At 37.7% G+C, this 21,652-nt stretch overlaps 4 long non-coding RNA genes across 4 annotated transcripts; all 4 read right to left on the reverse strand.

Moving 5' to 3' along the window:
• Positions 1-499: 499 nt before the first annotated feature.
• Positions 500-930, reverse strand: LOC110887346. Its single transcript, XR_002563246.1, has 2 exons — positions 825-930; positions 500-735 (listed from the first exon to the last, which is right to left on the reverse strand). It is a non-coding gene; the product is annotated as an uncharacterized LOC110887346 (long non-coding RNA).
• Positions 931-7,091: 6,161 nt separating this feature from the next.
• Positions 7,092-7,522, reverse strand: LOC118484159. The gene is made up of 2 exons (XR_004873000.1): positions 7,417-7,522; positions 7,092-7,327 (listed from the first exon to the last, which is right to left on the reverse strand). It is a non-coding gene; the product is annotated as an uncharacterized LOC118484159 (long non-coding RNA).
• Positions 7,523-13,681: 6,159 nt separating this feature from the next.
• LOC110887345 lies at positions 13,682-14,112 on the reverse strand. The gene is made up of 2 exons (XR_002563245.1): positions 14,007-14,112; positions 13,682-13,917 (listed from the first exon to the last, which is right to left on the reverse strand). It is a non-coding gene; the product is annotated as an uncharacterized LOC110887345 (long non-coding RNA).
• Positions 14,113-20,271: 6,159 nt separating this feature from the next.
• LOC118484160 lies at positions 20,272-20,702 on the reverse strand. Its single transcript, XR_004873001.1, has 2 exons — positions 20,597-20,702; positions 20,272-20,507 (listed from the first exon to the last, which is right to left on the reverse strand). It is a non-coding gene; the product is annotated as an uncharacterized LOC118484160 (long non-coding RNA).
• Positions 20,703-21,652: the final 950 nt, after the last annotated feature.

Raw genomic sequence — 21,652 nt, forward strand, 5'->3', positions numbered from 1 at the left:
AAGCATCTTAATAGTTCTATTTAGCTGATTCTCTACTTCGTTTTGGTACTCCTTGAACTTTTCAAATGTCTCATGTTTATGCTTCATAAGATAAACATAACCATATCTACTGAAATCATCAGTAAATGTAACAAAGTATCTTTCTCCATGTCTTGACATTGTTCTGAATGGACCACATACATCTGTATGTACAAGTCCCAACAGATCATTAGCTCTTTCTCCAACATTTGAAAAAGGTGCTTTTGTTAACTTTCCACTTAAGCATGATTCGCATTTGCCAAACGTTTCTGAACCCTTGGAATCTAAGATTCCTGCGGTTTTAAGTTGTTTAACACGGTTCTCGCTTATGTGACCAAGTCTACAATGCCACATATACGTATCGTTGAACTCCAACTTATTACGTTTATGGGAGATGTTGTATAATATGTTATTGTTTTGGATTTCTATCTCATAGATTCCATTGTTTGGTTTTGCATCAAAGTAAAATACATCATTAAAATAAGCAGAAATAAATTCACCATTAAAATGATAATTGAAACCTTGTCCATGCAAAGCAGAAACCGAAACAATATTTCTAGTAACACTAGGAATAAAATAAACATTGTTCAAAACAAGTTCTAAACCAGAAGGAAGTAAAAGAACATATTCTCCAATCGCCTTCACAGCAACTCTTTGTCCATTGCCAACATGGACCTCCAAGTCGCCTTGTTTCAGCTTCTTAATCTTTCTTAGTCCCTGCAAAGCATTACAAATGTGAAAACCACATCCTGTGTCAAACACCCATGTTTTGCCAGAAAAAGAAAAGATTTCAATAACATATATACCTGAGGACTCTCCTCCTGAAGCCTTGGCTTGCTTCAGTTCAGCTAAATACTTAGCACAGTTCCTCTTCCAGTGCCCAATTTCATTACAATGAAAACACTTGGCATCCTTTTGAGGCTTCTTATTTGCAACTAATTTGCCTTTGCCCTTCCCTTTGCCCTGATTGCCCCTTTTCTTGGTGTTAGGTTTCTTAACATGACCCTCCTTGATCATCAGCACTGGTGCAGTCTTGCTGGGTATATTCACCTCACCAGTTTTGAGCATCTGATGCAGCTCTGCAAGTGTCTTCTCCATCCCATTCATATTGTAGTTCATAGTGAACTGATCATATGACTTAGGTAATGAGTTGAGGATGATATCCCCAGCTAACTCATCACTCAAGGGGGATTCCAGACGAGCCAAATGATCAACATATGCCTTCATTTTTAGCACATGAGCGCTAACTGATGTACCCTCTTGCATACGAGTGGTTATGAGTGATCTCATCACATCAAACCTCTCATGACGAGCCTTCTGTTGGAACATTTCAACCAGGTGCTCATTCATCTCATATGCCATCTTGTCATCCATGGTCCTTTGAAGTTCAGGAATCATGGATGCTAACATTAAACATGAGACTTTCATAGAGTCATCAAAGTGCTTTGCATAGTTTCTATATGCAACAGTTTGCTGATTGATGGGTTCATCAGGGACTGGCGTTTCAAGAACATACAGTTTGCTCTCCGCCTTGAGAACAATTTTCAAGTTGCGGTGCCAGTCCATGAAGTTGGAGTGGTTCAGTTTGTCCTTCTCTAAGATGGACTTGAGAGAGAATTGGGAGGAATTGTTTTCAGTTGACATATACAAAATTCAAAATTAATTAATTAGTATTTTATGTTTTAAATATCTTAATTTAATTTTATGACCCAAAAACAAAATTTTTTAATTAAGATGAGATCCCGATTCATCATATGACAGTGAATTGGCTTAAGCACTATCCACTGGTATGATTATGTAGGTAAACAACGATTGTTAATTGTGTCCACTACACAACTCTCCATTTGGGGTTATCGCTTAAAACGATGTATGTTTAACCCCAACTATGCCCACTTGATGAACAAGCAATGTTTTGTCCTTTACTATTAACTGTATCACCGGCCTATGTTACACAGGAAACGCGATGATTACCTTCTTTCATGATGGATGCCCAGATGCAGGGTATAGCACTAACATTTGGGTTCGATTTAGAATGAAGTGTTAACTCGTTAAGGGTGGCATAAAACATCAATTTAAAATTTGGGATTTATTTTAATATTTACCAAAAAAAAATATTTTGAATAACTCGTAGCATGAGGCGAGTTACACAATAGTTTATAAAATCCAATTTTATATAATTCGTGATAATAGAAACTCCTTTCCACGCTCGCACGATATAGTTTTAAATACCCTATTAAACTATGTCGGTCGATTTATCGCGAATGATCTTGTTTAAATATTAATAAAACCCTTTTATTAAGTATACCTTTTAGTTTTATAAAACTTGTTTTAATTTTAACCGTTGTCTTGATTGTGAAAATTTTATTTATTTTGGGTTATCTAGATTATTTACAATAAATAAAACACAACCACAAAACACAATAATAAAAATCGAATCGAGCCACTAATAGGTTGGCCGTTTCGTTTTAGCCAGAAACGAAACGAACTAGTCAAAAAGGGTTTCAAAAGCTAATTTTTGAAAGCTCCCACTTGACCCGCGATCTCTATCTTCATGGTACCTGTTCGCCATTTATCTTGATCTTGATCTTGATCTTGTACTCGAAGGATTACAATAATAAATTTGAAAATACAATAAAACCAAATCTATTCTAATCCTATCTATTACATCGGATCCAATATCCGAAGAAGAAAAAATACAAATCAAAATAAAACCATAACCAATACAACCATGACAAAGGTCATAACCTAGGGCTCGAGTCACATCACAATCCATAGACAACCAAAAGCTTTTGATCTTTTGTCAAAACAAATAATTTTTGACAACTAAACATAGATCAAAATTATAACTTTACCATCTATACGCGTGTAACCGTGGCTCTGATACCACTGTTGGGAATCATGGTATCAGAAAAATAGCGGAAGCGGTTTATATAATTTACCAAAAGCCGATTATATAAATTTGATTTATTAATCCGATTAATAAATATTCCCAATCAGGATCAAGGTTATACGCGTATAAACAAATAAACGGAATAAACAACCATAGAGGGTTTTAGTAATCAACCTTTGACGACTACACCGGAATTGTAACACGCGGGTTACAACGAATCCTCGCTAGTAGGAAGTTCACAACCGAGCACAAGATACCTCTAGTAGAACCGGCCCAAAAAAAAGTCTCTTTGGGTTTCCACCTTAAACATCCTCTTATTCTAAAAGGTGTCTCTTGGGTTTCCACATTAAACATCCTTTTATTAGAAAAAGGTGTCTCTTGGGTTTCCACTATTATTATTTCACAAATAATAATCTACCTACTCGTGAACATATACGATTCGTGTACCAACGTGTAACTCTTCGGATCGTACCAAGTTAGTTACGTTGACTTTAATTAAGGTCGGACATACATATATCCAACAATCTCCCACTTGGACGATTTTAATTAAATGAGTCAACGTGTGCAGAGTTGGACGCCTAGCTGCATCGCACTGCTCTTAACACGGCATGACACTTTACAGTCGTCAACTAGTTCTTTGCGTTCAAGTAACACTTTACTTAACCAAATACTATAGCCCTGATAATTCTATCAATAAGTCCCTTCTGTATAGAACATTCGTTGATAATAAGACATGGATCATTCATTCTTATATAGTGATCAACCATTCTCTATTCTCGTCTTTAATTCAAAGTGGTCTAACGAACTACTCTTAGTCCGAGCGTGGCCACGCTTTTATTCCAGTTTGAGTTTAACGAGGGCGCCAGAATGTCTAAACTTCTAATCCCATAGAAGTACAGAATTCCATCAGCACCATACAACTCCCACTTAACCTTGGATTCCTCCCAACGCTACCCGGATTACTACCCATGTTTCAGGACAGTGTTAGATAACATTAAAGATTGTCCTTGATCAATGTAGTTTAATATGTGCCTAAGGAAAAAGGACAGATTGAACATATCAATATCAAAACATCTCATGACTTAGATCCATGGAGATCGTTTTGAAGCGAGTCACATCCAATATCATTCCCTAGTGATATCTGTGAATTTTGATTCTCAAACTCTTGAGTTATTCATCTCATGAATACAATCATCTTAATTCACAATAGTCTTACATTCAAATTCATTCCCATGTAATTTAATCGACTACGGATATTTTAGAATACGCTTATTCAAGGATATAAACATACAAATAACGAACACAGTTACAAAATAATTAAACTTGCATTTAACCAATAAATCAAATAACTATTTCAATGTAACTGTTGTAGTTCAAAATTAAAACACCAATACTAACTACAGATCATGCCCACTGTCTAGCAAATCTAAGCCCTATTTTTCCAGCATGCTCCTCATGTTTAGCTTGAGGTAGAGGCTTAGTAAAGGGGTCAGCCAGATTTAGATCTGTATGAACTTTGCTTATTACGATGTCTCCATGCTCTATTATCTCTCTAATATAGTGGAATTTTCTGAGTATATGCCTTGTGGTTTGATGCGACCTTGGTTCTTTTGCAAGAGCAATGGCACCAGTATTGTCACACAGCATCTCGATTGGTTTCTTTATGCTAGGCATAACATCGAGATCAGTAATGAACTTCTTCATCCAGGCAGCCTCCTTAGCAGCATCCGATGCAGCATTGTATTCTGATTCACAGGTGGATTGAGCAACCACACTTTGCTTCGAGCTCTTCCAAGTAACAGCCCCACCATTCAGAATGAAAACATATCCAGTCTGTGATCTTGAATCGTCACGATCAGTCTGGAAACTTGCATCAGTATAACACTTAACTGATAGCTCCTCATCCAGTCCTCCATATATTAAGAACATGTCCTTAGTCCTTCTTAAGTACTTAAGAATGTTCTTCACTGCAGCCCAGTGGCTCTCTCCTGGATTCTGTTGTATCTACTCGTCATGCTAAGAGCATACGAGACATCATGTCTGGTACATAACATGGCGTACATGATGGAACCGATAGCAGAAGCATATGGAACTCTTTCCATTTTCTTCTTTTCCTCTTCGGTCTTAGCACACTGCTCGCCATTAAGAATGGTTCCATGTGCCATGGGCAAGAGCCCCCTTTTTGAGTCTTGCATTGAGAAGCGTCGTATGACCTTATCAATATATGTACTTTGACTTAAACCTAATAACCGCTTTGATCTATCTCTATGAATCTTTATTCCTAGAATATAAGCGGCATCACCAAGATCTTTCATTGCGAAACATTTTCCCAACCAAGCCTTAACTTCTTTTAGCATAGGGATATTGTTTCCAATGATTAGTATGTCATCTACATACAAAATTAGAAAAGTGATATAGCTCCCACTAGATTTCTTGTAAACACACGGTTCATCTTCGTTTTTGAATGAAGCCAAACTCTTTAATTTTCTGATCAAAACGAAGATTCCAGCTGCGAGATGCTTGCTTCAATCCATAGATGGATTTATTTAGCTTGCAGACCTTATTAGGATTATTTGGATCGACAAAACCTTCAGGTTGAACCATATAGACATCTTCAAGTAAGTGTCCATTAAGGAACGCGGTCTTGACATCCATTTGCCATATCTCATAGTCATAATATGCAGCAATGGCAAGTAGAATTCTAATAGACTTAAGCATGGCTACTGGCGAAAAAGTTTCCTCATAATCAATTCCTTGAGTCTGAGTGAACCCTTTTGCTACAAGCCTTGCTTTGTAGGTTTGCACATTTCCATCCATGTCGGTCTTCTTCTTGAAGATCCATTTGTTTCCTACAGTCCGACCTTCGGTAGGAAGATCAACCAAATCCCAGACTTGGTTATCATACATGGATTGCATCTCTGCATTCATGGCTTCTTGCCATTTCTTGGATTCTGAATCCAACATTGCAGCTTTGTAAGTAGCAGGTTCAGCTTCATCAATCATGAAGATATCGTCATACCTTTCAGGGGCACGACGATCCCTAATACTTCTTCGAACACTTGGTGTTTCTGTTGTTTCTTGAGTCCTCTCAGGCTCAACTTCAACAACTGGATCAGTTACTTGTGGTTCTGTCTGAACAACTGGTTCAGTCACTTGTGATTCTCGAATTTCTTCAAGATCCACATGGTTTTCTCCAACCCCTCTTGCCAGAAGCTCTTCCTCCAAGAAAGTGCCTCTGCGTTTTGTGAAAATCTTATTTTCAGTGGGGTGGTAGAAAAGGTAACCGATCCTTTTAGCGTATCCTACGAAAACCACTTTTTCGCCTCTGGGATCTAGTTTATCCGAAGATTCTAGAGTGACATAAGCGTTACATCCCCAGACCTTGAGATAGGATACTTTTGGTTTCTTTCCATGCCATATCTCATAAGGCGTTTTGTCAACCTTCTTCGTTGGAGCTATATTCACAAGTTTTGCGGCAGTTTCTAGAGCATAACTCCAAAAGGAGCGTGGGAGGGTTGTTCGACACATCATTGATCGAACCATATCTAATAGAGTTCGATTTCTCCGTTCAGACACACCATTATGTTGTGGTGTTCCAGGTGGAGTGTGCTGTGAAACTATTCCACAATCCTTTAGATGGTCGATAAACTCCTGACTAAGATATTCACCGCCTCGATCTGATCGAAGCATCTTAATAGTTCTATTTAGCTGATTCTCTACTTCGTTTTGGTACTCCTTGAACTTTTCAAATGTCTCATGTTTATGCTTCATAAGATAAACATAACCATATCTACTGAAATCATCAGTAAATGTAACAAAGTATCTTTCTCCATGTCTTGACATTGTTCTGAATGGACCACATACATCTGTATGTACAAGTCCCAACAGATCATTAGCTCTTTCTCCAACATTTGAAAAAGGTGCTTTTGTTAACTTTCCACTTAAGCATGATTCGCATTTGCCAAACGTTTCTGAACCCTTGGAATCTAAGATTCCTGCGGTTTTAAGTTGTTTAACACGGTTCTCGCTTATGTGACCAAGTCTACAATGCCACATATACGTATCGTTGAACTCCAACTTATTACGTTTATGGGAGATGTTGTATAATATGTTATTGTTTTGGATTTCTATCTCATAGATTCCATTGTTTGGTTTTGCATCAAAGTAAAATACATCATTAAAATAAGCAGAAATAAATTCACCATTAAAATGATAATTGAAACCTTGTCCATGCAAAGCAGAAACCGAAACAATATTTCTAGTAACACTAGGAATAAAATAAACATTGTTCAAAACAAGTTCTAAACCAGAAGGAAGTAAAAGAACATATTCTCCAATCGCCTTCACAGCAACTCTTTGTCCATTGCCAACATGGACCTCCAAGTCGCCTTGTTTCAGCTTCTTAATCTTTCTTAGTCCCTGCAAAGCATTACAAATGTGAAAACCACATCCTGTGTCAAACACCCATGTTTTGCCAGAAAAAGAAAAGATTTCAATAACATATATACCTGAGGACTCTCCTCCTGAAGCCTTGGCTTGCTTCAGTTCAGCTAAATACTTAGCACAGTTCCTCTTCCAGTGCCCAATTTCATTACAATGAAAACACTTGGCATCCTTTTGAGGCTTCTTATTTGCAACTAATTTGCCTTTGCCCTTCCCTTTGCCCTGATTGCCCCTTTTCTTGGTGTTAGGTTTCTTAACATGACCCTCCTTGATCATCAGCACTGGTGCAGTCTTGCTGGGTATATTCACCTCACCAGTTTTGAGCATCTGATGCAGCTCTGCAAGTGTCTTCTCCATCCCATTCATATTGTAGTTCATAGTGAACTGATCATATGACTTAGGTAATGAGTTGAGGATGATATCCCCAGCTAACTCATCACTCAAGGGGGATTCCAGACGAGCCAAATGATCAACATATGCCTTCATTTTTAGCACATGAGCGCTAACTGATGTACCCTCTTGCATACGAGTGGTTATGAGTGATCTCATCACATCAAACCTCTCATGACGAGCCTTCTGTTGGAACATTTCAACCAGGTGCTCATTCATCTCATATGCCATCTTGTCATCCATGGTCCTTTGAAGTTCAGGAATCATGGATGCTAACATTAAACATGAGACTTTCATAGAGTCATCAAAGTGCTTTGCATAGTTTCTATATGCAACAGTTTGCTGATTGATGGGTTCATCAGGGACTGGCGTTTCAAGAACATACAGTTTGCTCTCCGCCTTGAGAACAATTTTCAAGTTGCGGTGCCAGTCCATGAAGTTGGAGTGGTTCAGTTTGTCCTTCTCTAAGATGGACTTGAGAGAGAATTGGGAGGAATTGTTTTCAGTTGACATATACAAAATTCAAAATTAATTAATTAGTATTTTATGTTTTAAATATCTTAATTTAATTTTATGACCCAAAAACAAAATTTTTTAATTAAGATGAGATCCCGATTCATCATATGACAGTGAATTGGCTTAAGCACTATCCACTGGTATGATTATGTAGGTAAACAACGATTGTTAATTGTGTCCACTACACAACTCTCCATTTGGGGTTATCGCTTAAAACGATGTATGTTTAACCCCAACTATGCCCACTTGATGAACAAGCAATGTTTTGTCCTTTACTATTAACTGTATCACCGGCCTATGTTACACAGGAAACGCGATGATTACCTTCTTTCATGATGGATGCCCAGATGCAGGGTATAGCACTAACATTTGGGTTCGATTTAGAATGAAGTGTTAACTCGTTAAGGGTGGCATAAAACATCAATTTAAAATTTGGGATTTATTTTAATATTTACCAAAAAAAAATATTTTGAATAACTCGTAGCATGAGGCGAGTTACACAATAGTTTATAAAATCCAATTTTATATAATTCGTGATAATAGAAACTCCTTTCCACGCTCGCACGATATAGTTTTAAATACCCTATTAAACTATGTCGGTCGATTTATCGCGAATGATCTTGTTTAAATATTAATAAAACCCTTTTATTAAGTATACCTTTTAGTTTTATAAAACTTGTTTTAATTTAACCGTTGTCTTGATTGTGAAAATTTTATTTATTTTGGGTTATCTAGATTATTTACAATAAATAAAACACAACCACAAAACACAATAATAAAAATCGAATCGAGCCACTAATAGGTTGGCCGTTTCGTTTTAGCCAGAAACGAAACGAACTAGTCAAAAAGGGTTTCAAAAGCTAATTTTTGAAAGCTCCCACTTGACCCGCGATCTCTATCTTCATGGTACCTGTTCGCCATTTATCTTGATCTTGATCTTGATCTTGTACTCGAAGGATTACAATAATAAATTTGAAAATACAATAAAACCAAATCTATTCTAATCCTATCTATTACATCGGATCCAATATCCGAAGAAGAAAAAATACAAATCAAAATAAAACCATAACCAATACAACCATGACAAAGGTCATAACCTAGGGCTCGAGTCACATCACAATCCATAGACAACCAAAAGCTTTTGATCTTTTGTCAAAACAAATAATTTTTGACAACTAAACATAGATCAAAATTATAACTTTACCATCTATACGCGTGTAACCGTGGCTCTGATACCACTGTTGGGAATCATGGTATCAGAAAAATAGCGGAAGCGGTTTATATAATTTACCAAAAGCCGATTATATAAATTTGATTTATTAATCCGATTAATAAATATTCCCAATCAGGATCAAGGTTATACGCGTATAAACAAATAAACGGAATAAACAACCATAGAGGGTTTTAGTAATCAACCTTTGACGACTACACCGGAATTGTAACACGCGGGTTACAACGAATCCTCGCTAGTAGGAAGTTCACAACCGAGCACAAGATACCTCTAGTAGAACCGGCCCAAAAAAAAGTCTCTTTGGGTTTCCACCTTAAACATCCTCTTATTCTAAAAGGTGTCTCTTGGGTTTCCACATTAAACATCCTTTTATTAGAAAAAGGTGTCTCTTGGGTTTCCACTATTATTATTTCACAAATAATAATCTACCTACTCGTGAACATATACGATTCGTGTACCAACGTGTAACTCTTCGGATCGTACCAAGTTAGTTACGTTGACTTTAATTAAGGTCGGACATACATATATCCAACAATCTCCCACTTGGACGATTTTAATTAAATGAGTCAACGTGTGCAGAGTTGGACGCCTAGCTGCATCGCACTGCTCTTAACACGGCATGACACTTTACAGTCGTCAACTAGTTCTTTGCGTTCAAGTAACACTTTACTTAACCAAATACTATAGCCCTGATAATTCTATCAATAAGTCCCTTCTGTATAGAACATTCGTTGATAATAAGACATGGATCATTCATTCTTATATAGTGATCAACCATTCTCTATTCTCGTCTTTAATTCAAAGTGGTCTAACGAACTACTCTTAGTCCGAGCGTGGCCACACTTTTATTCCAGTTTGAGTTTAACGAGGGCGCCAGAATGTCTAAACTTCTAATCCCATAGAAGTACAGAATTCCATCAGCACCATACAACTCCCACTTAACCTTGGATTCCTCCCAACGCTACCCGGATTACTACCCATGTTTCAGGACAGTGTTAGATAACATTAAAGATTGTCCTTGATCAATGTAGTTTAATATGTGCCTAAGGAAAAAGGACAGATTGAACATATCAATATCAAAACATCTCATGACTTAGATCCATGGAGATCGTTTTGAAGCGAGTCACATCCAATATCATTCCCTAGTGATATCTGTGAATTTTGATTCTCAAACTCTTGAGTTATTCATCTCATGAATACAATCATCTTAATTCACAATAGTCTTACATTCAAATTCATTCCCATGTAATTTAATCGACTACGGATATTTTAGAATACGCTTATTCAAGGATATAAACATACAAATAACGAACACAGTTACAAAATAATTAAACTTGCATTTAACCAATAAATCAAATAACTATTTCAATGTAACTGTTGTAGTTCAAAATTAAAACACCAATACTAACTACAGATCATGCCCACTGTCTAGCAAATCTAAGCCCTATTTTTCCAGCATGCTCCTCATGTTTAGCTTGAGGTAGAGGCTTAGTAAAGGGGTCAGCCAGATTTAGATCTGTATGAACTTTGCTTATTACGATGTCTCCATGCTCTATTATCTCTCTAATATAGTGGAATTTTCTGAGTATATGCCTTGTGGTTTGATGCGACCTTGGTTCTTTTGCAAGAGCAATGGCACCAGTATTGTCACACAGCATCTCGATTGGTTTCTTTATGCTAGGCATAACATCGAGATCAGTAATGAACTTCTTCATCCAGGCAGCCTCCTTAGCAGCATCCGATGCAGCATTGTATTCTGATTCACAGGTGGATTGAGCAACCACACTTTGCTTCGAGCTCTTCCAAGTAACAGCCCCACCATTCAGAATGAAAACATATCCAGTCTGTGATCTTGAATCGTCACGATCAGTCTGGAAACTTGCATCAGTATAACACTTAACTGATAGCTCCTCATCCAGTCCTCCATATATTAAGAACATGTCCTTAGTCCTTCTTAAGTACTTAAGAATGTTCTTCACTGCAGCCCAGTGGCTCTCTCCTGGATTCTGTTGTATCTACTCGTCATGCTAAGAGCATACGAGACATCATGTCTGGTACATAACATGGCGTACATGATGGAACCGATAGCAGAAGCATATGGAACTCTTTCCATTTTCTTCTTTTCCTCTTCGGTCTTAGCACACTGCTCGCCATTAAGAATGGTTCCATGTGCCATGGGCAAGAGCCCCCTTTTTGAGTCTTGCATTGAGAAGCGTCGTATGACCTTATCAATATACGTACTTTGACTTAAACCTAATAACCGCTTTGATCTATCTCTATGAATCTTTATTCCTAGAATATAAGCGGCATCACCAAGATCTTTCATTGCGAAACATTTTCCCAACCAAGCCTTAACTTCTTTTAGCATAGGGATATTGTTTCCAATGATTAGTATGTCATCTACATACAAAATTAGAAAAGTGATATAGCTCCCACTAGATTTCTTGTAAACACACGGTTCATCTTCGTTTTTAATGAAGCCAAACTCTTTAATTTTCTGATCAAAACGAAGATTCCAGCTGCGAGATGCTTGCTTCAATCCATAGATGGATTTATTTAGCTTGCAGACCTTATTAGGATTATTTGGATCGACAAAACCTTCAGGTTGAACCATATAGACATCTTCAAGTAAGTGTCCATTAAGGAACGCGGTCTTGACATCCATTTGCCATATCTCATAGTCATAATATGCAGCAATGGCAAGTAGAATTCTAATAGACTTAAGCATGGCTACTGGCGAAAAAGTTTCCTCATAATCAATTCCTTGAGTCTGAGTGAACCCTTTTGCTACAAGCCTTGCTTTGTAGGTTTGCACATTTCCATCCATGTCGGTCTTCTTCTTGAAGATCCATTTGTTTCCTACAGTCCGACCTTCGGTAGGAAGATCAACCAAATCCCAGACTTGGTTATCATACATGGATTGCATCTCTGCATTCATGGCTTCTTGCCATTTCTTGGATTCTGAATCCAACATTGCAGCTTTGTAAGTAGCAGGTTCAGCTTCATCAATCATGAAGATATCGTCATACCTTTCAGGGGCACGACGATCCCTAATACTTCTTCGAACACTTGGTGTTTCTGTTGTTTCTTGAGTCCTCTCAGGCTCAACTTCAACAACTGGATCAGTTACTTGTGGTTCTGTCTGAACAACTGGTTCAGTCACTTGTGATTCTCGAATTTCTTCAAGATCCACATGGTTTTCTCCAACCCCTCTTGCCAGAAGCTCTTCCTCCAAGAAAGTGCCTCTGCGTTTTGTGAAAATCTTATTTTCAGTGGGGTGGTAGAAAAGGTAACCGATCCTTTTAGCGTATCCTACGAAAACCACTTTTTCGCCTCTAGGATCTAGTTTATCCGAAGATTCTAGAGTGACATAAGCGTTACATCCCCAGACCTTGAGATAGGATACTTTTGGTTTCTTTCCATGCCATATCTCATAAGGCGTTTTGTCAACCTTCTTCGTTGGAGCTATATTCACAAGTTTTGCGGCAGTTTCTAGAGCATAACTCCAAAAGGAGCGTGGGAGGGTTGTTCGACACATCATTGATCGAACCATATCTAATAGAGTTCGATTTCTCCGTTCAGACACACCATTATGTTGTGGTGTTCCAGGTGGAGTGTGCTGTGAAACTATTCCACAATCCTTTAGATGGTCGATAAACTCCTGACTAAGATATTCACCGCCTCGATCTGATCGAAGCATCTTAATAGTTCTATTTAGCTGATTCTCTACTTCGTTTTGGTACTCCTTGAACTTTTCAAATGTCTCATGTTTATGCTTCATAAGATAAACATAACCATATCTACTGAAATCATCAGTAAATGTAACAAAGTATCTTTCTCCATGTCTTGACATTGTTCTGAATGGACCACATACATCTGTATGTACAAGTCCCAACAGATCATTAGCTCTTTCTCCAACATTTGAAAAAGGTGCTTTTGTTAACTTTCCACTTAAGCATGATTCGCATTTGCCAAACGTTTCTGAACCCTTGGAATCTAAGATTCCTGCGGTTTTAAGTTGTTTAACACGGTTCTCGCTTATGTGACCAAGTCTACAATGCCACATATACGTATCGTTGAACTCCAACTTATTACGTTTATGGGAGATGTTGTATAATATGTTATTGTTTTGGATTTCTATCTCATAGATTCCATTGTTTGGTTTTGCATCAAAGTAAAATACATCATTAAAATAAGCAGAAATAAATTCACCATTAAAATGATAATTGAAACCTTGTCCATGCAAAGCAGAAACCGAAACAATATTTCTAGTAACACTAGGAATAAAATAAACATTGTTCAAAACAAGTTCTAAACCAGAAGGAAGTAAAAGAACATATTCTCCAATCGCCTTCACAGCAACTCTTTGTCCATTGCCAACATGGACCTCCAAGTCGCCTTGTTTCAGCTTCTTAATCTTTCTTAGTCCCTGCAAAGCATTACAAATGTGAAAACCACATCCTGTGTCAAACACCCATGTTTTGCCAGAAAAAGAAAAGATTTCAATAACATATATACCTGAGGACTCTCCTCCTGAAGCCTTGGCTTGCTTCAGTTCAGCTAAATACTTAGCACAGTTCCTCTTCCAGTGCCCAATTTCATTACAATGAAAACACTTGGCATCCTTTTGAGGCTTCTTATTTGCAACTAATTTGCCTTTGCCCTTCCCTTTGCCCTGATTGCCCCTTTTCTTGGTGTTAGGTTTCTTAACATGACCCTCCTTGATCATCAGCACTGGTGCAGTCTTGCTGGGTATATTCACCTCACCAGTTTTGAGCATCTGATGCAGCTCTGCAAGTGTCTTCTCCATCCCATTCATATTGTAGTTCATAGTGAACTGATCATATGACTTAGGTAATGAGTTGAGGATGATATCCCCAGCTAACTCATCACTCAAGGGGGATTCCAGACGAGCCAAATGATCAACATATGCCTTCATTTTTAGCACATGAGCGCTAACTGATGTACCCTCTTGCATACGAGTGGTTATGAGTGATCTCATCACATCAAACCTCTCATGACGAGCCTTCTGTTGGAACATTTCAACCAGGTGCTCATTCATCTCATATGCCATCTTGTCATCCATGGTCCTTTGAAGTTCAGGAATCATGGATGCTAACATTAAACATGAGACTTTCATAGAGTCATCAAAGTGCTTTGCATAGTTTCTATATGCAACAGTTTGCTGATTGATGGGTTCATCAGGGACTGGCGTTTCAAGAACATACAGTTTGCTCTCCGCCTTGAGAACAATTTTCAAGTTGCGGTGCCAGTCCATGAAGTTGGAGTGGTTCAGTTTGTCCTTCTCTAAGATGGACTTGAGAGAGAATTGGGAGGAATTGTTTTCAGTTGACATATACAAAATTCAAAATTAATTAATTAGTATTTTATGTTTTAAATATCTTAATTTAATTTTATGACCCAAAAACAAAATTTTTTAATTAAGATGAGATCCCGATTCATCATATGACAGTGAATTGGCTTAAGCACTATCCACTGGTATGATTATGTAGGTAAACAACGATTGTTAATTGTGTCCACTACACAACTCTCCATTTGGGGTTATCGCTTAAAACGATGTATGTTTAACCCCAACTATGCCCACTTGATGAACAAGCAATGTTTTGTCCTTTACTATTAACTGTATCACCGGCCTATGTTACACAGGAAACGCGATGATTACCTTCTTTCATGATGGATGCCCAGATGCAGGGTATAGCACTAACATTTGGGTTCGATTTAGAATGAAGTGTTAACTCGTTAAGGGTGGCATAAAACATCAATTTAAAATTTGGGATTTATTTTAATATTTACCAAAAAAAAATATTTTGAATAACTCGTAGCATGAGGCGAGTTACACAATAGTTTATAAAATCCAATTTTATATAATTCGTGATAATAGAAACTCATTTCCACGCTCGCACGATATAGTTTTAAATACCCTATTAAACTATGTCGGTCGATTTATCGCGAATGATCTTGTTTAAATATTAATAAAACCCTTTTATTAAGTATACCTTTTAGTTTTATAAAACTTGTTTTAATAAAACCGTTGTCTTGATTGTGAAAATTTTATTTATTTTGGGTTATCTAGATTATTTACAATAAATAAAACACAACCACAAAACACAATAATAAAAATCGAATCGAGCCACTAATAGGTTGGCCGTTTCGTTTTAGCCAGAAACGAAACGAACTAGTCAAAAAGGGTTTCAAAAGCTAATTTTTGAAAGCTCCCACTTGACCCGCGATCTCTATCTTCATGGTACCTGTTCGCCATTTATCTTGATCTTGATCTTGATCTTGTACTCGAAGGATTACAATAATAAATTTGAAAATACAATAAAACCAAATCTATTCTAATCCTATCTATTACATCGGATCCAATATCCGAAGAAGAAAAAATACAAATCAAAATAAAACCATAACCAATACAACCATGACAAAGGTCATAACCTAGGGCTCGAGTCACATCACAATCCATAGACAACCAAAAGCTTTTGATCTTTTGTCAAAACAAATAATTTTTGACAACTAAACATAGATCAAAATTATAACTTTACCATCTATACGCGTGTAACCGTGGCTCTGATACCACTGTTGGGAATCATGGTATCAGAAAAATAGCGGAAGCGGTTTATATAATTTACCAAAAGCCGATTATATAAATTTGATTTATTAATCCGATTAATAAATATTCCCAATCAGGATCAAGGTTATACGCGTATAAACAAATAAACGGAATAAACAACCATAGAGGGTTTTAGTAATCAACCTTTGACGACTACACCGGAATTGTAACACGCGGGTTACAACGAATCCTCGCTAGTAGGAAGTTCACAACCGAGCACAAGATACCTCTAGTAGAACCGGCCCAAAAAAAAGTCTCTTTGGGTTTCCACCTTAAACATCCTCTTATTCTAAAAGGTGTCTCTTGGGTTTCCACATTAAACATCCTTTTATTAGAAAAAGGTGTCTCTTGGGTTTCCACTATTATTATTTCACAAATAATAATCTACCTACTCGTGAACATATACGATTCGTGTACCAACGTGTAACTCTTCGGATCGTACCAAGTTAGTTACGTTGACTTTAATTAAGGTCGGACATACATATATCCAACAATCTCCCACTTGGACGATTTTAATTAAATGAGTCAACGTGTGCAGAGTTGGACGCCTAGCTGCATCGCACTGCTCTTAACACGGCATGACACTTTACAGTCGTCAACTAGTTCTTTGCGTTCAAGTAACACTTTACTTAACCAAATACTATAGCCCTGATAATTCTATCAATAAGTCCCTTCTGTATAGAACATTCGTTGATAATAAGACATGGATCATTCATTCTTATATAGTGATCAACCATTCTCTATTCTCGTCTTTAATTCAAAGTGGTCTAACGAACTACTCTTAGTCCGAGCGTGGCCACGCTTTTATTCCAGTTTGAGTTTAACGAGGGCGCCAGAATGTCTAAACTTCTAATCCCATAGAAGTACAGAATTCCATCAGCACCATACAACTCCCACTTAACCTTGGATTCCTCCCAACGCTACCCGGATTACTACCCATGTTTCAGGACAGTGTTAGATAACATTAAAGATTGTCCTTGATCAATGTAGTTTAATATGTGCCTAAGGAAAAAGGACAGATTGAACATATCAATATCAAAACATCTCATGACTTAGATCCATGGAGATCGTTTTGAAGCGAGTCACATCCAATATCATTCCCTAGTGATATCTGTGAATTTTGATTCTCAAACTCTTGAGTTATTCATCTCATGAATACAATCATCTTAATTCACAATAGTCTTACATTCAAATTCATTCCCATGTAATTTAATCGACTACGGATATTTTAGAATACGCTTATTCAAGGATATAAACATACAAATAACGAACACAGTTACAAAATAATTAAACTTGCATTTAACCAATAAATCAAATAACTATTTCAATGTAACTGTTGTAGTTCAAAATTAAAACACCAATACTAACTACAGATCATGCCCACTGTCTAGCAAATCTAAGCCCTATTTTTCCAGCATGCTCCTCATGTTTAGCTTGAGGTAGAGGCTTAGTAAAGGGGTCAGCCAGATTTAGATCTGTATGAACTTTGCTTATTACGATGTCTCCATGCTCTATTATCTCTCTAATATAGTGGAATTTTCTGAGTATATGCCTTGTGGTTTGATGCGACCTTGGTTCTTTTGCAAGAGCAATGGCACCAGTATTGTCACACAGCATCTCGATTGGTTTCTTTATGCTAGGCATAACATCGAGATCAGTAATGAACTTCTTCATCCAGGCAGCCTCCTTAGCAGCATCCGATGCAGCATTGTATTCTGATTCACAGGTGGATTGAGCAACCACACTTTGCTTCGAGCTCTTCCAAGTAACAGCCCCACCATTCAGAATGAAAACATATCCAGTCTGTGATCTTGAATCGTCACGATCAGTCTGGAAACTTGCATCAGTATAACACTTAACTGATAGCTCCTCATCCAGTCCTCCATATATTAAGAACATGTCCTTAGTCCTTCTTAAGTACTTAAGAATGTTCTTCACTGCAGCCCAGTGGCTCTCTCCTGGATTCTGTTGTATCTACTCGTCATGCTAAGAGCATACGAGACATCATGTCTGGTACATAACATGGCGTACATGATGGAACCGATAGCAGAAGCATATGGAACTCTTTCCATTTTCTTCTTTTCCTCTTCGGTCTTAGCACACTGCTCGCCATTAAGAATGGTTCCATGTGCCATGGGCAAGAGCCCCCTTTTTGAGTCTTGCATTGAGAAGCGTCGTATGACCTTATCAATATACGTACTTTGACTTAAACCTAATAACCGCTTTGATCTATCTCTATGAATCTTTATTCCTAGAATATAAGCGGCATCACCAAGATCTTTCATTGCGAAACATTTTCCCAACCAAGCCTTAACTTCTTTTAGCATAGGGATATTGTTTCCAATGATTAGTATGTCATCTACATACAAAATTAGAAAAGTGATATAGCTCCCACTAGATTTCTTGTAAACACACGGTTCATCTTCGTTTTTAATGAAGCCAAACTCTTTAATTTTCTGATCAAAACGAAGATTCCAGCTGCGAGATGCTTGCTTCAATCCATAGATGGATTTATTTAGCTTGCAGACCTTATTAGGATTATTTGGATCGACAAAACCTTCAGGTTGAACCATATAGACATCTTCAAGTAAGTGTCCATTAAGGAACGCGGTCTTGACATCCATTTGCCATATCTCATAGTCATAATATGCAGCAATGGCAAGTAGAATTCTAATAGACTTAAGCATGGCTACTGGCGAAAAAGTTTCCTCATAATCAATTCCTTGAGTCTGAGTGAACCCTTTTGCTACAAGCCTTGCTTTGTAGGTTTGCACATTTCCATCCATGTCGGTCTTCTTCTTGAAGATCCATTTGTTTCCTACAGTCCGACCTTCGGTAGGAAGATCAACCAAATCCCAGACTTGGTTATCATACATGGATTGCATCTCTGCATTCATGGCTTCTTGCCATTTCTTGGATTCTGAATCCAACATTGCAGCTTTGTAAGTAGCAGGTTCAGCTTCATCAATCATGAAGATATCGTCATACCTTTCAGGGGCACGACGATCCCTAATACTTCTTCGAACACTTGGTGTTTCTGTTGTTTCTTGAGTCCTCTCAGGCTCAACTTCAACAACTGGATCAGTTACTTGTGGTTCTGTCTGAACAACTGGTTCAGTCACTTGTGATTCTCGAATTTCTTCAAGATCCACATGGTTTTCTCCAACCCCTCTTGCCAGAAGCTCTTCCTCCAAGAAAGTGCCTCTGCGTTTTGTGAAAATCTTATTTTCAGTGGGGTGGTAGAAAAGGTAACCGATCCTTTTAGCGTATCCTACGAAAACCACTTTTTCGCCTCTAGGATCTAGTTTATCCGAAGATTCTAGAGTGACATAAGCGTTACATCCCCAGACCTTGAGATAGGATACTTTTGGTTTCTTTCCATGCCATATCTCATAAGGCGTTTTGTCAACCTTCTTCGTTGGAGCTATATTCACAAGTTTTGCGGCAGTTTCTAGAGCATAACTCCAAAAGGAGCGTGGGAGGGTTGTTCGACACATCATTGATCGAACCATATCTAATAGAGTTCGATTTCTCCGTTCAGACACACCATTATGTTGTGGTGTTCCAGGTGGAGTGTGCTGTGAAACTATTCCACAATCCTTTAGATGGTCGATAAACTCCTGACTAAGATATTCACCGCCTCGATCTGATCGAAGCATCTTAATAGTTCTATTTAGCTGATTCTCTACTTCGTTTTGGTACTCCTTGAACTTTTCAAATGTCTCATGTTTATGCTTCATAAGATAAACATAACCATATCTACTGAAATCATCAGTAAATGTAACAAAGTATCTTTCTCCATGTCTTGACATTGTTCTGAATGGACCACATACATCTGTATGTACAAGTCCCAACAGATCATTAGCTCTTTCTCCAACATTTGAAAAAGGTGCTTTTGTTAACTTTCCACTTAAGCATGATTCGCATTTGCCAAACGTTTCTGAACCCTTGGAATCTAAGATTCCTGCGGTTTTAAGTTGTTTAACACGGTTCTCGCTTATGTGACCAAGTCTACAATGCCACATATACGTATCGTTGAACTCCAACTTATTACGTTTATGGGAGATGTTGTATAATATGTTATTGTTTTGGATTTCTATCTCATAGATTCCATTGTTTGGTTTTGCATCAAAGTAAAATACATCATTAAAATAAGCAGAAATAAATTCACCATTAAAATGATAATTGAAACCTTGTCCATGCAAAGCAGAAACCGAAACAATATTTCTAGTAACACTAGGAATAAAATAAACATTGTTCAAAACAAGTTCTAAACCAGAAGGAAGTAAAAGAACATATTCTCCAATCGCCTTCACAGCAACTCTTTGTCCATTGCCAACATGGACCTCCAAGTCGCCTTGTTTCAGCTTCTTAATCTTTCTTAGTCCCTGCAAAGCATTACAAATGTGAAAACCACATCCTGTGTCAAACACCCATGTTTTGCCAGAAAAAGAAAAGATTTCAATAACATATATACCTGAGGACTCTCCTCCTGAAGCCTTGGCTTGCTTCAGTTCAGCTAAATACTTAGCACAGTTCCTCTTCCAGTGCCCAATTTCATTACAATGAAAACACTTGGCATCCTTTTGAGGCTTCTTATTTGCAACTAATTTGCCTTTGCCCTTCCCTTTGCCCTGATTGCCCCTTTTCTTGGTGTTAGGTTTCTTAACATGACCCTCCTTGATCATCAGCACTGGTGCAGTCTTGCTGGGTATATTCACCTCACCAGTTTTGAGCATCTGATGCAGCTCTGCAAGTGTCTTCTCCATCCCATTCATATTGTAGTTCATAGTGAACTGATCATATGACTTAGGTAATGAGTTGAGGATGATATCCCCAGCTAACTCATCACTCAAGGGGGATTCCAGACGAGCCAAATGATCAACATATGCCTTCATTTTTAGCACATGAGCGCTAACTGATGTACCCTCTTGCATACGAGTGGTTATGAGTGATCTCATCACATCAAACCTCTCATGACGAGCCTTCTGTTGGAACATTTCAACCAGGTGCTCATTCATCTCATATGCCATCTTGTCATCCATGGTCCTTTGAAGTTCAGGAATCATGGATGCTAACATTAAACATGAGACTTTCGTAGAGTCATCAAAGTGCTTTGCATAGTTTCTATATGCAACAGTTTGCTGATTGATGGGTTCATCAGGGACTGGCGTTTCAAGAACATACAGTTTGCTCTCCGCCTTGAGAACAATTTTCAAGTTGCGGTGCCAGTCCATGAAGTTGGAGTGGTTCAGTTTGTCCTTCTCTAAGATGGACTTGAGAGAGAATTGGGAGGAATTGTTTTCAGTTGACATATACAAAATTCAAAATTAATTAATTAGTATTTTATGTTTTAAATATCTTAATTTAATTTTATGACCCAAAAACAAAATTTTTTAATTAAGATGAGATCCCGATTCATCATATGACAGTGAATTGGCTTAAGCACTATCCACTGGTATGATTATGTAGGTAAACAACGATTGTTAATTGTGTCCACTACACAACTCTCCATTTGGGGTTATCGCTTAAA

Source organism: Helianthus annuus, chromosome 11, assembly GCF_002127325.2.
Source record: "Helianthus annuus cultivar XRQ/B chromosome 11, HanXRQr2.0-SUNRISE, whole genome shotgun sequence".
In the NCBI taxonomy this organism is placed as follows: domain Eukaryota; kingdom Viridiplantae; phylum Streptophyta; class Magnoliopsida; order Asterales; family Asteraceae; genus Helianthus; species Helianthus annuus.